This window comes from Oryctolagus cuniculus, chromosome 14 (assembly GCF_051225735.1).
Source record: "Oryctolagus cuniculus isolate XC-2025 breed Fujian yellow rabbit chromosome 14, ASM5122573v1, whole genome shotgun sequence".
NCBI lineage: Eukaryota > Metazoa > Chordata > Mammalia > Lagomorpha > Leporidae > Oryctolagus > Oryctolagus cuniculus.
The window spans coordinates 96128826-96145293 of NC_142880.1; positions in this window are offsets into that span (position 1 = coordinate 96128826).

Below are 16468 nucleotides of genomic sequence, written 5' to 3' on the forward strand. Positions count from 1 at the left end.
CCCGGGAGGACGGGTGGCTCCGGAGTCGCGTGGACTGGCCTGTCACCCGCCCTCACAGGGACCGGGCCCACGCCTCCCAGTGAGTGGGCTGATTCCGACCTCACGGAGGAGAGAACGTGTTTCAGACCACGTCCCCCTCGGAGGCAAAGCTTGGAGCACAGGTGTCCGAATGGGAGGCTCCACCCACAGCCCACAGTGACTGCTGTGGTAGCCCCCGCCCGTGTCCTTGGCGTTTTCCGAAAACACTGGGGGTGAATCCACACCAAACCTGAAAGGAGATGAAAGTTAATGACTGTTTCCTCTAAAAAACAAAACCACCACCACCCCCTGCACACGTGTGTGTCTGGACCTGCGCAGGGCGCCAGCTAAGACCCTCCAGTCCCAAGACCGCAGCTTTGCGTTCTTTGTGTTGCTAAATCCCAAGCAAGGTTCTTGTGCTGGGGCATCGTTGTGGGGCCCCCCCTCTGGGGGAGGGTCTCACCCAGCGCCCTCGCGGCCCCCTTGGCTCGGCCCCCGCTGCCCGGCTCCCCCAGGCTCTCTGCAGAGTGGCACCCGAGGCAGGAACCTGGTGTCTCCCACCTTAGAGTGAGACACGAATGCTGGCGGCGTGGGGGTGGGGGTGGGGGGGGGGCTGCACACGCTGAGTCAGCTGAAAATCTGTCACCTGCAGGAGGTGTTGGAGCAGGGGCGGTCCCAGGAGGAGGGCCGAGGGCACCCCGCAGCTTCCTTGCTGGTTGCTCAGGCTGTAGTGAGGGGTCTAGAAATGGTGGCAAGTGTGGAACCTCTGAGGGCACAAATGGGCTCAAATCCTCCCATCGGTGCCGTCCTTTGTGATGCGAAGTTGTGTTTGCCGGCTCAGCACCTACCGCAGAATTTCTGTCTTGTCCAGTAGCAGTTAAGTAACAGAGCACAGGTGTGAGGGCGCCGAGACACGGGGTGGGCGGCCAGGCGGTGAAGGTGTGGTGGGGGCTGCCCACGTGACCAGCTCTGACGGGCGCCGCTGATGCAAGGCCCCAGGTTCCCCGTGAGCGTGTGGATGTGATCGGCCGCGCTTATCAACCACGCTGGTCACCAGCCAGCCAGGAGAAGTCTGCGCGTGCCTACCCCACGGGAAACGCTCAGTGCCTCTGACTTCACTGTCGTGGCCAAACGACCTGTTTTTAAGTATTCGGGCTGTATCAGAAGCTATCGGACCAGAGAGTCTGCTCTTTCGTCCCGAGTGGGTCCGGATGCTGCCTCGACTTGCACTCCACACCAGCTTTGCAGAGCGATCCCGGCTTGGAGGCCCAGGGCTGCACAGCCCCGCCAAAGCGGTGCAGCCGGATGTGTGGCCCAATGGTCAGATCCACTCTCCTCTCAGAAAGGGGAGGGGTGGAGGAGGAGGAGGGAGGGGATGGGGGAGAGGCGTCCCTGTCAGACAGCAGAGTTTGGAATCACATTTGTTTGTTGGCATTCGTGGCGCCCCCGGTGTGGGAGGCGTGCGGGCTCGCAGAGGGGGTGGCTACGCATCCCCCCACAAGGCTGAATTGTGCCCCGCGCATGGCCCAGGGTTGGGAACTGAGGCCACAGGTGCCTCTGCTGGGCCTCTGGGAACCAAAGAAGGGGCAGGAAGCCAGGGCCTGCGTCAGGGCCCAGAAACCTGGCTGGACTGGCGGGAAACCGCCGCTGCCCGCCGAGGAACAGGAGAGGAGCCCCACCGAGGCAGAGGTCTCGGGCTCCTCGCCGGGGGCGGGCAGCTCATCACGCATAGCCACCTTTCTTTTCCCCTTGAGATTTTTACTTTTTCAATGAAGAATGTTTTTCTAAAAGAGGTTTATCTATTAACTTGGAAGGCAAAGTTAGAGAGAGAGACAGGGAGACAGAGAGAGAGACCATGCACCTGCTGGGACACTCCCCAGATGGTTGCCACGGCTGGGGTTTGCTCAGCCAGGAGCCAGCGGCTTCTTCCAGGTCTCCCATGTGGGTGCAGGGGCCCAAACCCTTGGGCCGTCCTCCCCTGCTTTCCCAGGCACATTAGCCGGGAACCGGAATGGAAGCGAGGCAGCTGGGACTTGAACCGGGACGCCAGTGTGGCGGGCAGCGAATGACGCCTCTGCACCGTGACCCAGCCCCGGAGGGCGGTGTTTACACACAGCCCGGTGGGGCGCAGTTGCGGCACAGTGAGCTAAGCTGCTGCCTGAGACCCCTGCCTCCCTATCGGAGTGCTGGTTCGAATCCCAGCTGCTGTGCTTCCAATCCAGCGTCCTGCTAATGTGCCCAGGAAGGCACAAGTACCGGGGTCCCTGTCACCTACGTGGGAAACAGGTGGAGCTGCAGCTCCCGGCTTCTGCCTGGCCCAGCCCTTGTGTTGCCACCGTCTGGGGAGGGGAGCAGTGGCGGAAGATCTCTGTCTCCCCCCGCTGTCTGTCTCTGCTTTCCAAATAGAGGAATGAATACATGGTTCCAGTCTGCGATCCCTCATAAGCTACTGCTAGTTGTAATTTGCGGATTTAATGGCGCCGTTTGGTTTTAAAAATACCTGAGTTTTATATGGAAAATGATTCTGGTCATAGTAGTGACACAAAGTTTTATCTTAGATGAACTTTATTAGGTGAAAAAAAAAAGGGGGGGGTGCCTGACTAACAAAACGCCAACAGCAGGCATTGTAGCGGCTCTGGAGGGGCACACGGGTGCCTGGGGCCCGTGCCACCGACCGACCCCGCCTGCCGGAGGGGAGCGGTCACAGCCACGACCCCCACCTGTCTGCTGGGTGCAGGGTGAGCCCAGGGGAGGCGGAGAGAGCAGCGCCTCGGTGTCTCGCAGGCACTGACCCTGCAGGAGGGCATGAGACCCCCGTGCTGCTGGCGAGGGAAGCCGGCAGGGGCGGAGCCGCTGGTCTGCCTCTACACGACGCATTCACAGAGCCCACGGAGGCAGAGTAGGAGCCGCGGCGCCGCGTGGTGCCTAGCTCAGCGGGGAGGATCAGATTCCCGGGAAGAGCACCGTCCGAGGTTAGGCCTGCTCCCCGCCACCGCCCACGGGGCCCAGCGCCCGTCTGTGCTGGGTGGACGCCCGCCCTCCCGCAGGCCTGCTGCTGTGTTCCCAGTCGGCTTCTGTAGGAGAGAATGTCAGAGCTGTGTGGGTTTCATTTCTCGGTGGAAGCTACGGAGGGCTCCTGCGGCCAGAACGGACCTGGAGCACCCTGGGCTGGAGTGTCCTGGACCTGGAGCGTCCCGGGCCGGCGCTCGGCTCCTCCCGCCCTCCCCTGCAGGCCTGCCCTCCCCTGCAGGCCTGCCCTCCGTGAGCCAAGGAGCCAGACGCGCGCCTGGTTGGTGGGAAGGGCCGGCCTGTGTACCCTGCACTTGCTGCTCCCTGGAAAGTGAGAGTCACAGCAGGGGGTGAGCTTCAAGTGTTTTAAAAAAAACTAAAACATCAGGTGAGAGTGAGTGAGCTGGCTCGGAGAGCCGGGGCTGATAAATTGGTGCCGAACTCCAGAGGCAGATGGGGGGAGTGGTGCTGGAGGAGGGAACACGGGACCCGCGCCCCGGCGCCCCCTCCCCCTCCTGCCAGAGTCCCGGGCCCCTGGGGGAGACCCACCCCAGCCTCGCAAACAGGCAGCTGTTTGTTAATTTACAAAGGTGAAACAGAGACCAGTTTAGCTGAGCAGCGGATGAAATCCGACGTGGCTTCCACTGCCCGTGGCTTCTTCCGGGTTTATTTACGCTGGTGTTATTTATAGATTCCCGATACACAGCATCAAAGACTCCGCGGTTTTAGTCATTTTAGGGAAGCCTGCGTGTCACACATAATACTATTTTCATAAGGGGAGAGAAATCCCCAAGCAAATGCCGTTAAGGGGAAAATGAAAGCGTTGTTATCACCTTTAACTTTTGTTTCCTTTCGGATGTCACGGACCCAGTCGGGGACAGCAGCACCGGGCTCTTCACTCGGGCAAATGCTGGTTTCTCCATGCTGGCAAAAAGCAGAAACCTCTGACACCACTGGCAGTGTAGACGGGCTGTAGGCTCCCGGGCTCCCCTCCCACCCCAGCCCAATCCAATTACGTGGCCCCGGGGCCCAAGGCTCGGCCCCGGGCCGCGTGTGGGCAGCTGGAAAATGAGATGAGAGGCGGCCAGTTAACTTCTTTTTCTGCTTCCAGGATGTGCCGGGAGGAAGCGTGCCTTTCCTTTGACATCGTGCGAAGGAATTCACAGCCTTAAAATCGAAAAGAGACAGATCTGAAGCCACTTCAGGGGGCGGCGTGGGCAGGGGGAGGGGGGTGCCGGAGCCCACGCAGGCTCCCGGGCGGCGCTGAGAAGGGAGCCGCGCGGGGTCCGTGCTGAGCTGTTTCCAGTGTGGGCGATTCTTTGTCGGCACTTCAAAGCCATCCCCAGAGGAGCCCTGTGCTGTGCGTGAGGGAGAGGACGGCTCCTGGCCTGGGACACCCTGGGAATGCTCCCCCACCCCGGAGCCAGTGTTTACATGATCCTTATCAGTTGTAACTATTATGGCAGAACCATCAATTAGCTCCCAACTTGCAAAATAACACCTGGGAAAGCTTCTGCCACAAACTTGTTTCACCTTTCTTCTCCCGCCCTCCAGTGACAGGTGAAGATTTACGATTTCTAAAGGCAGCAGCGGCACCTGGGCTGATGCTATCGCATTGATGAGCAAAGCCCGGAGCGGGGTTCCAGCAAGGATGGCTGTTCATTAAGAAGGAACTTTAGCCTGGGAGCAAAGGCAGTGTTTCAGCTAATAACATTCCAGACAACAATTAATTGTGGCAAGGCGGAGCTGGGCGGGGGGGGGGGGGGGAGCCACACCAGGCACACCCAAACCCGACGCGCTCCATCGACTGGGGGACGCCTTGTTCATCCTGCACAAGCTGGGTTCGACTCCGTGTCCCTAAAACAGAATCAGACGCAGGCAGCTGCCTCGGCCCCGCCGGCCACCTCTGGCCTGACCCCCGCGGCTCTAATATTCTGCTCCCGGCCCCTCCGCGGCCCCGCCACCTCGTCATTAGCGAGGGCCGGGTGCTTGGCATGATGCGGCAGTTTGGTAATGAAACCCTAGCTTATTGGAAAGATGTAATCTGCCGTCTCGGTGAGTAGGGCGCCGCAGCGAGCACGCTCGGTGCACGTGCCGGCAGCACCCGCAGCACGGTCGGCCTCGCTGCCCGAACCCCAGAGAGCCATCGCATCACGCTAACGGGCCCCCTTCCCTGCTTGCTTTCTGTGCCGGCGCTAAGGAGCTGTGCTTCAGTGAGGGGTGGCTGAACTTGAAGTCCGGAGTTGACCCGAGAAAGGTAACACCATCAGCAGGGCATGCGCGGAGCAGGGGTGGCCACCGTGGACCTGGTTGCCGAGCGCTGGGCCCCGCCGTGTCCACTCGCACCTCATCCCCGCTCAGAGGAAGCCACGCCTGGGAGTTTTCCGTCGTTCGCAGCAAGCACAGAACCAACGACGCAGGGGGAAGAGGACACATCGGTTCATTCCGTTTCCTCCATGTGGGCGGTCCCAGATGCTGTGGCCCCCGAGGGGTGCTGGCTCTGTCCCCGCCCAGACAGGGTCACACGTCACTCTTGGGGGTGTCTCAGCTCGTTTTCCAGTGAGCTTGGGCTGATGGAAGAATCCTTGGGTCCAGAGTCCAAGGTGGGGACCACAAGGAGGCTGCTGGGTGAGAGACAGGACGCCAGGACGCCCAGCTGCACCTGCGGGGCCGGGGCAGGGGGGAGCTGTCTGCCCATGGGTGGGCTTCATTCCCCTCCCACACAGAAACCCGCCCCAGGACGGCAGGCATGAACTGAGAAGTCCTTTCATAGAAACATCTAGAACAGTGAATCAGTTCCTAAATCCATGCATCCACTGGGCTGCATGGCCACCCCCAGGAGCACCGAAAAGCAAAGCGCAGCGAAGCAGGCATGAGAGTGGGGTGGGGAGAAGGCCTCCCTGAAGCTGAGCTGCACTGGGGGGTGGACTTTCAGCAACCCCCGGGCACCCCCTCAGGGAGACCTGGCCTGGCTGGATGACCCCCGGGCGATGCCGCGGACCCCCAGAGGGGAGCCTCGCCCGGCACGCAGCGTGCCCGCCGTCCCCTGCACGCTGGGTGTGGGCTGCCACGCCCTCACGCTCCCCCCACTCCTGCACGCGGATGGCCTCCGGGCACAGCCTGGCTGGGCCTTTCTCCTGGTTCCTTGGTGGGAGAGGGACCTTTGCTTCCAGCCCCGCACTCCTCATGGCAGGCACTGCGCCTCCCAGCGTCTGCCCACCACCCAGCCCACCCCCAGTCCTCCCACTGCTCCTGGGGCTGGGACCTGCTGGGGACTCAAAGGATGACCATCGAATCCCACAGGGCCCGCGCGGCCCTGCCTTGAACTGACTGCGTGCGTGCGCGGGGTACAGGCGGGTATGCAGGTCCCCCGCGTCCTCGTCTGTACAGCAGGTGTGCGGGGCACCACCCTGCACCTCCTCACCCCGCACCAGCTGCCATGCGCGTGCACATCTGGAACGAACCGGGCTTTGAAAACACTTCGCTGGTGACAGAGCACAGGGCGCGGCTGTGCCTGCACGGCTCAGCTCCCTCCTGCAGGCTCCTCAGTGAAGGGCAGCCGGCCCGTGTCTCCCCGGGCACTAAAGGACGTTGTCTGCTCGGCGAGTGCCGAGGCCGTGCGCCCACGGCGGCTGCAGATGCTCCTCCACCGTCGTGCTGGGGACACGGCTCGGAGCTTCCAGCTCAGCTCAGACCCACGTGCACAGGGAGGTGAGGCTTCAAGAGGAAGTGAGTCAGAGGCGCCGGGTTGGGAACATTCCCAAAGGCCGACCGGGGGTGATAATGACCCGGGAAAGCTGGTGAGGCCGTGGGTGGCAGTTGGCACGGGCTCTGCCAACGCCTTCCAACAGGTCTTGTTTGCATAGATTCACATCTGCCGGTTCTGCTTCCCTGTGAAACCGTCCCAGGCTGAGCCTCGGAGCCAGCGCGGTGCCGCTCGGGCCTTTGCCAAACAGGGCCTTTGTGCGCGTTTGTTTACCGTGAGTCTTCAGCCAAGCCTCCGAGGTCTTGGGAGGCAGGCACCGCGCTTTCTGCTCCTTTTGAGGCTGCGCGGGGGGCTCGGAACTCTTCGGGCCTGGTGAGCAGGGCCCCCTCGGCGGGCCCCAGGAGGTGCCGAGACCCCGGGGCTCCGGCTCCCCTCAGCACCCCCCGCCCCTGCCCCCGCACTCCGCAGAGCGGCCTGACCCCTGGGCCGGGCACTGCCTGGCAGCTTGCTGGGATGCGGCCTCTCGCTCGGAGCCTCACTTAGAACCGTCTAGAAGATCGGTCTGTCCTACTCTGCCCAGAAATCGGAGGCTGGCCCTGCTGCTGCTCCTGTCTAAAGGAGTGATCTTGCCTAAGGGAGGGCCAGCCCCCCCCCGCCCCCCAGGGAAGATTCTTCACCGGCTGCACCACCTACACCGCCTCCCAGACCCTGCGGATTCTGCCCTCTTGAAAAATCACTTCCGGGACGCAGAAGCCCTCCAGGCTTGGGTAAACAGGCCGCGTCATCTCTTAAACAATCAAGCAATTAATCCCATGAAGGTTCCTGGTTCTCGGTGATGTCATTGCCACGGAAGCCAGAAAGCCTGCCGCCCTCAGTCTGAGCACCCCTCAGCTGCGTGGCCTGAAGACACCCCCTCTTCCGGGCCCCACCCCGCAAGGCCCAATCACCCCTGGAGGTGACACCCACGCGGGCTGGGTGCACCTGCTGCCAGCACGCTCGTGTCACACTGTCTGGGGTTCTGTGTTGGAAACACTTCGCCTGTAACTGGTTTGTCTTTGTATAGATTTGAATAAAATCTGGATGGAATCGTATCTCAGGAACACAACAGCACCTTAAAATGCTGACAGCAACACCCTTGTAACACAAATTGCTTATCACCTTCTATTCATCTGATGCCTCAGCTAAGCAGCACCTCGGGTGCCTCGTGGGTGCGCCACCAGGGCTCGAGTGGGCGGGGCGGGAGGGCGGCTCTTCACCAGGTCTGAGCACAGCTTCAGGGAGGGAAGCGGTATTCCGTGAAAACCTCCCGCACCAGAAAAGGACACGATTAGGTGCCTCAAGCCCCCGAACACTGCCACCCGACTGGACCCGGAAGCCAGCTGTGTTCCGTTTCGGCTTTATCCCGCTGTGTTCTCAGAGGGGCCCCTCTCAGCCCTCGTGCTATGCCCCCCCCCCCACGGAGCTCGCCCCCCAGCCCCGTGGACGCCCTTGCAGCCATGGAGCGGTTTCCTTGCTAATGCAGGGGGCTCCTGGGGTCTCCCAGCAGCCAGGGCTCAGAGTCCCCGCTCTGGCCGCGGGACTGGCGTGGGAGCGGCGTGAGCTGCTTGGTGTGGCCGTGCTGAGAACCCAGGTGCGATGGCAGCGTCTGGAGGGCGGGGCTTGTGCCTGCACAGCTCCTGAGTGACGGAGGTGAGCAGACACCGCACCACCGCCCTGCCCGTACCTGCTTGCCACGCGCCCTGGGGGTGAGTTAGGAACAGAACTTGGCTGCCCCAGTCCGCCAGGGCTGCAGGGGCGCTGCTGCCTACAGGCTACCGACACCACTGGACCTCTTTGTGACAGAATTAGCTAATCACCAAGCCTCACAAATCTGGGATAATGCCCTTTGCACCTGTTTAAGACATTCCTAGAGGGACAACTGTGTGAAGTTCGTGGTCAGCTTGGAATCAGTTCTCAGCGTCTCCCTCGGGACCTGTTGGGTGTGGCCGCCCAGGTGAGTGTGTGTGGCCTGGTGGAGGCAGCCTGTGCTGGCCTGGCCACAGCAGGGACCGGGCTCCGAGGGACAGGGCTGCGGCACACAACGGCAGCACCAGCCCCTCTACACAAAGGGGCACCTCAGATGTTTGTGAGTGGTTGTAAAACACAGAACTCAGAGAGCCGACACTTGAGCCATGTCCCCCTGACAGATTCAGCAGCGTCATTTACGTCAGGGCTGGGGGGCAGGGCCAGGCTGCACCTGCTGGGCGTCCCTGCCGTCCACGTGGCCAGGGAGAATCCAAGCTTCAAGCTTCATCAAGCTCCAGGGCACGTGCCGAGCAGTGCCACTCTCGGGTCCCCACTCTCGGGTCCCACAGGGACGCTTTGAGTGGGGGCGGGAGGCAGGATGGGAAGCAGAGCACCCCCGCAGTGCACGGAACCGGGAAGCAGACAGCCAGGTCTGGGAGGGCTCGGTGGGCGCACCGCAGCCCAGGGCTAGGTGGCATCAAAGGTTGTCCCCAAGCCCCTGGCCTGAAGCAAGAGTGGCCTCCCAAGAAGTGGCTGGGTTTTAGGCGGCCATTCAGGGTGCGTGACAGCCGGCAAGCCCGGGGGCAGGGCACGCTCAGGTCACGCGGCTTCACACCTCTCCAGTTGCTCTTGAAAACACTGTGCAACCACAGAAAACGAGGAAAGGAAAAATTTCAACTGAAAGCAACGTAGGCGGTTAGTGCCTTCCTGTCTGTCTACGGCAGAGGCCGCGCCGCAAAATAAGAGGAGACGCCCGGCCCCTTCTCCATGCTAACCCCACCGTCCAGGCCGGGAGGTGCTGGGTAGGGAGCCGGAAGAGAACTGACCAGTCTCCTGCCAGGAGTCCCTCTCCACGCCCTCGGCTACGGCCATGCTGAAGAGCAGCAGGGCTGGGCACGAGGCTGGCACGGGTTGCGGTTCTGGGCCCCTGTGGGTTGTCAGGTGCACGACTCCCAGGGAGAGAGAACACAGAGCGACTTCTCACAGGAATGAGAAGGAAGCTGGAGACGCCCCTCCGTATGCTGAAGGCACCCAGCACACACGGTCCCTGGAGGCGGCAGAGGCACCCCGGAAGCTGGCGCGGAGCCGAGAGTCAGGGCGACACCGTAGGCCGCTTTGGTGAGGACGCCTCAGCAGAACCTCACACCAGGAACAGCCGGGTCAGGCTCCGAGGCTGGGAATGAAGCGAATGATGGAGGGCGGGAGGCCGAGAGGCAGCAGGCAAAGAGCCCGCCGGAAGCCGACATCATCCCCAGGGAGCAAGAGCAGCAGCCCTGAGGTCGCCCCAGCCCCGCCTTCGGGAGGGGAGAGGGCGGGACCCGGGTGAAGCAGGTCCCCTCCCAGAACGCCCACGCCCGCACAGACCTGGCTCAGCTGTCCTGTGCTCCCGGTGACCCGAGACAACGGAGCTGCTCAGCACCCAGGACACCGCCTGCTCCCCCAAGTGCCCTTTCTCCCGTGAGTGAGGATGCTCTGGGTGCGAAGCCTCAGGGCACAGACAGGGCGCCCTCCTCGCTGGGTTTCGGGGGGCCCTGGGGTTCCCCACAGCCTGCAGGCAGAGCCGTGCCCGGTCAATGCGGGGAGGCGGGTTTGCCCGTGCACCTGGCAACTCCCGAAGTCCGGCTAATCCTGCCTGCTATCGCTGGTGTACCTATGGCTGCTTTATTGAAGCTCAAAAGTTTGACGTACATTCTCCACGTCATAGATCAGGAGACGAAGCTGACCAAATCCACGCCTGGATTAGGAGCTCGGCAATCGGGACAAGTTATTCTCTGGGAAGAGGTTGTCCAAGTGCGGTTTCCCAGCACAATAACATTTTTCCCACAAGCCTGCTCTGTCCGTCCGTCCGTCCGTCCGTCCATCTATGTCTCCCCCACGCTGACACGCCCGTGGCTCCTGACCACCTGCTTGCCGCGTTCTGAAGCGCATTTGGAACTCTAACACATGAGGGTGACTGGCGAGGACACTGCTGCCGCAGCGCCCGATGGCACGGAGACCACGTCCCGCAAAGCCCTGCGGTCCTTGCAGCATTAGCGAGCCCCGTGTGTCCCGCTCTCCGGCAAATCACAGTCGGCTGGCGGAGCGGCTCCCTCACCGATTCACCCATGCACCCTCGCCGCTGTGCTGTTTTAGAGACGCCCCCCCTCCCCCCGCCAACCTGTAACAGCAGAGAGGCGAGTGCTCCCCTGTGAAGGCCGACCCAGACTGGGAGCCGGATGACGTCCACCGCGGACACCCGGCCGACACTTTGACCCCAGCCGCCAGGGGAGGGCGTGGAGGAGGAATTCTGTGTTCAGGAGCGGAACTGGCTGCTGCACTGCTGTGGAGCTGGGAGGAGGTGGAGTCCGGTGCTGCTCTAGGGAGCAGAGGCAGGCAGGGCCTCGGTGGGAGGGGGCGCGGGGCGGAGCTCAGGCCGAGCAGCAGGGAGGAGCCAGGGGCACAAGGTCCCGCACCCAAGCTGGGCGTGCCCGTCTCACTCAGAGGCTGACCAACACCTGTGTGTCCAAGTGGTGACTTACCTGACCGCCATGACTGGGACGCAGGAACGCCAGCTCAATGGCTAGGTCTCTGCCACATGGGAGAGCCCAGCCCAGCCCAGCCCAGCCCCAGCCCAGCCCCAGCCCCAGCCCAGCCCCAGCCCCAGCCCCATCCCATCCCAGCCCAGCCCAGCCCAGCCCCAGCCCAGCCCAGCCCAGCCCAGCCCAGCCCAGCCCCAGCCCAGCCCCAGCCCCAGCCCTGCCCAGCCCCAGCCCTGCCCAGCCCAGCCCAGCCCCAGCCCCAGCCCAGCTCAGCCCAGCCCAGCCCAGCCCAGACCCACCTGTCCTCATCTGCGTCCCTCACCTGATGAGTCAAATATGAACTCACAACGCTGAAGTCACACAAAATGTGCTCTGGCCTCGCTACGTGCCCGCGTGGAGGGTTAACAGTCCTCTTCACAAAGTCTCACACTGCAGTGTTTAGATGCCCAACATCTGAGTGAATTTTAAATAAGATATATATGATATATATCCTTGTGGGATGGTTTCTTCATTTATGTAAAATAAATCCCAAATAGGAGTGTTACAGGGAGCAGTTTGATACACTCCATTTTTTTTTTAAAGATTTATTTATTCACTTGAAAGGCAGAGTTACAGAGAGAGAGAAAGCGAGGTCTTCCATCTGCTGGTTCACTCCCCAAATGGCCACAATGGCTGGAGCTGTGTTGATCCGAAGCCAGGAGCCAGGTCTCCCACGTGGGTCACAGGCCCAAGGACTTGGGTCATCTTCCACTGCTTTCCCAGGCCACAGCAGGGAGCTGAATTGGAAGTGGAGCAGCCGGGACTGGAACCAGCACCCACATGGGATGCCGGCACCTCAGGTGGCAGCTCTACCCACTAGGCCACAGCGCCGGCCTCCAGGGTGGTCTTCAGTTTAATTACTGTTGTTCAGTTTGTCCCCCGAGTCTGCAGCCACTGGGGGATGGCACCGAGGGCGGGCACAGGGGCAGCCTCAGGGTTCCCGTCAGCAGAGCGGGCGGTAGAACCGGCACCGGTGCCACAGGAGACGGAGGCAGCGAGTGTGTATCCTCAGCCCAGATTTGTTCACATTTCAGCCAAAGGAAGCGGATTCTCTCCTGCGGGGCTCTGGAAGTTGTCTGGTTTGCTGTATGCGGAAAATCACTAGGAAGCCCTTCCCCGAAGGACAGCCGAGTGCAGCTCACAGGATAGGCGACAGCGACGGCGGCGGCAAGCAGAGGGGTGTGGAATGACGTGGCGAAACCCAGGACGCGGCCGTGAGCGCTCGCTCTGCACACGTTAGGGCAGGGCCAGGACAGAAATGTGCAAACCACACGGGAGTGAACTGTGGAACGGATGGAATATTTAAAATGCTTTGGCAAAACCCGGGGATGTGGGAGATGGAGGACTTGGGGGAGGGACCACTTTCTAAACTGTTCACTCAGGTGGGCGGACGGCAAGGGTGGGGAGATTAATGGGATGGGAGTGAGACTTCCCACTGGGCTGTGACCAAGGATCAAGTGTTAGACCCTTGGGCTCTGGCGCTGTGGTGTACCGGCACCGCCTGAGGCACCGGCATCCCATAGAGCGCTGGTTCCAGTCCCGGCTGCTCCACTTCTGATCCAGCTCCCTGCTGTGGCCTGGGAAAGCAGTGGAGGACGGCCCAGGTCCTTGTTCCCTGCACCCATGTGGGAGATCCGGAAAAAGCTCCTGGCTCCGGGCTCCAGATGGGCCCAGCTCTGGCTGATGCAGCCATTTAGGGAGTGAACCAGCAGTTCACTACCTCTCTCTGTCTCTACCTCCCTCTGTAACTCTGCCTTTCAAATAAATAATAATAAAAAATTTAAAAATTGTTATAACTTTGGAAAAGAATGGGCAGAAAGTTTAGCAAGACAGACAAATGAGGAGGGGGAGGAGCCGTGGAAACCCAGTGCAGTGAGTAAGAGCCCCACCCACCGCTACCCCGCTCCGGGCGGGGAAGACCCAAGATGGGCAGATGGACTATAAAATAAAATCCAGCGCAGTGTGCAGGAACCCTCAGAATCAGCTGGCGAGGGAAGGCTTGGGAGTGGAGGTGTGGACGGAGAGATACGCCGGGGCCACGCAGCATCAGAGCAGAGGCAGACACAGACGCGGTGCTGTCCCTCGAGGCCATGGGGGTGGCAGCACCGTCGCAGGACGAGAGAACTCGCGGCCTACAGGGAGGCGGCCACACCTTAAAAATGACTTCAGTGACCGCAACGGCAGCTAAACAGGAAGCTGTGTTTGAGTGCACGTGTCCACGCGCGGGGCACGTACGGCGTGGTTGCAATGGGAGAGCCACGGCCCTTTGTCCACGACTCAGCAAATCCGCTGGACAACGATTCTCAGTGTTTCCTCCCTCACTGCCCCCCCAGCCTGTCTGGATCCCCCCCAGCCTGTCTGGATCCCCCCCAGCCTGCCTGGATCCCCCCCAGCCTGCCTGGATCCCCCCCAGCCTGTCTGGATCCCCTCCCCCCAGCCTGTCTGGATCCCCCCCCAGTTGCAGCCGACGTAGATTCGAGTGTTATAGACGTGCGGTCTACCGCCATGCCACGTGTGTTCCGTGGTTTATATAAGGAAGAGCACGTTGCCGTCTCCTGAGGCCAGATCTCTGCCCCCTTGGGACCTGTCAGGAGAGCGTGACACAGATTAACTTAGAAATAAGTCGATGCCTGGAAAACATGAGTCACAGAACTCCTGCGGCATTTCAGCTCGGGTCGCGAGCGACGGGGACTCCGGGGACAGCCACCTTGGCGGCGGAGGGCCCAGGCGTGGGGGAGAGACCGCCCCACGGAAGCGCCCTGGGACCCAGCAGCCCTCCAGCCCTTGCTCGTCCAGGGCGGCCTGGTTAGGGCGTTTGAGAAACTGCGTTAGCCACCGGTCACTCCAGAGGCCTGGCTCTTCTGCCAGAGCCGCGGGGAGAGCCGGGGCCCTTGTGGCAGAAGGTGCCTCCCGCCGACAGAGCCAGACCAGAAATGCCGACGGGCAGTGTCCTAACTCGGAGCTTGTTCCCCGAGCCCTCCACTCTCCTCCTTCCCTCCTCTCGAATCCTCACTTCTCATGGACTGGGTTTCAAAGCCAAGAACCCTGGAAGTAAAGGCAACATTGAGAAGAAAGACAAATGTAGCCGCAAGGCGACCGGCCTGGTGCTCGCATCCCCCTGGGAGTCTTTGCTGCACTCGGCTCTCGGGTGCACCTGCCAAGGGCTGGGCCCTCTGCTGTCCCGACCTTGGGGACGTGAGGCTCTGCCTCCGCTCCCAGCTCCAGCAGCCCGTCACGGAGGCTGGCAGTGAGCGGGCGAGCTCACCCACGGCGTGCTGTCTCCCAGAATTATCCACACGATGAAGTCGCGGAGAGGAGCCTGCGCTCCGTGTGTGCGGGCAGAGCGGGATGCGGTCCCGCGGAAGCCAGCACTGGCTCCACCGCCTCCCCCTCGGCGTCTGCTGCAGGGAGCCGGCGCCGGCGCCTCGCAGCCCAACGGTGACTTGGAGCTGGGAGGAGAGCTGGTGGCGCTCCTGCCGGCCTGCCTTCTGTCACCAAGAACGCGGCCATCGCCCTTCTCCAGGCTCTGCGAGAGAATTGGAATGGACGGAGCGAGCGGGGCAGTCGAGGCAAAGCCAGGGCCAGGCTGTGGACACGCGGTCTGGCCGCGAGAGCCTGTTCGCTCCCCGGGGGGCATCAGAGCAGGCAGAGAGGGGCTGGGAGACCCTCGGTCCTCTGTCACACACGGGGCTTGGCGGTAGCCGCCTCTGCCTGCCTTTCTGGGGGTGCTGGGGGTCAGGACTCAGCTCCCTCTGGGCACTGTAGGATGCAGGCGTGAGCGGGAGGAGCAGGGCTGACGCCGCCACGGGCCACGGACCTGGCACAGCTGAGGTCTCCACGGGCCCCGTGTTGCCTTGTTTGGGAAAGGAAGGAGGCGGAGTGACGGGAGCCGGCGTGGGCCCAGCCGTCGCCAGATGCCTGCGGTTTAAGAGCTCCAGTTGAGTCGCACAGGGGTCAAGGAGGGCGTCTGAGCCCACCTCAGCTAGGTAAGGAGTAGCGACACACAGAGACCTGAGAAATTCACCCCGTGTTCCCCTGGTGCCCCGAGGTCCCGCCCCCACAGGATCGGGCTCTGGTCTTCCTTTAAAGTCATCAAGCGAGGCCTGCGATACAGGCAGGACCACATCACCCAAGTCCACGTCTTCACTCTGGAAAAGTCTCCTTCTGTGGGAGCGGTGGCTCCCGCCGCTGTGCGCTCCTCTCCAAGGCTGAGATGAGGCGAGCGCGGAACTTCTTCCCTCAGAAACTCGTGGGCGGGCAGGAGGCCCAGCTGACGCCGCGAGCCCCTGGCGCTGGACTTCCACCGCCAGATTGATCGCGCTCTGGGCTCTCGCTCTGCCAGCCTGGAAACGCGGCAACCTGGTCCCCAGCTCGGGAAGCTCAAGGTCAGAGAAAGAGACGTGTGCAGACCGGCGTGGGAGGACGGCTGCGCGCCCGCGGAGGGGCCGGCCAGGGGCGCGGCGAGCGAGGGGCACACACTCATCCCACAAAGCTGGAAGGAGCCTGTGAGAGTCTCCCGCTGCTCGCCGGGCCCCCGCGTGCCTGTCCCTGCCATCACTCACTGCCCACCAGGCCGGGCAGAACCCCACCACTTTGCAGGTGGGGCCGAGCTGCTGCCAGTGGCAGAGACGGATGACATATTTATTAGCTTGTCAAAACCTCCACTGTTTATGGAAGGCTCACCCAGATAAACAAAACAGTCTGCTTCCCATTGGCTCTTCCAAGGCCCCCGTCGAGAGCTTCAGCAAAGTGCTTGATGAGGCATAAAATGATGATTAATTAATTTACTGCTCAGTCGATCGTCACACTGCGAGGTTTATGGTTCTCCCAGCGGTCAGCCCTCGCTCTGCGGTGCACGGCCGCGGCTGCCTTTGCTTTGACCTGAGCTCGGGAAGGCAAGGAGGCAGAGGTGGGGCGGAGTCTCTGGAGACCCCGGGCAGTGGGCACAGGGTGCAGGCGACATTAATCAAGGTGCTCTTGCCCTGGGAACCTCGCCGGCAGCCACGGCGGCGGTGCCCGTCTCCCCTCTCCGGCGCGCTCCGAGCCGGCTCCCACAGCCCCCCCATCCCCGCAGAAGGCTTGAGCCGCTTGCACAGATGACCCTTTAGGAAGCCACAGCCTCTCTCCCGAGCCCGGGGGTGGCGCGGGCACCCAGGAGATGGCCACGCTCACA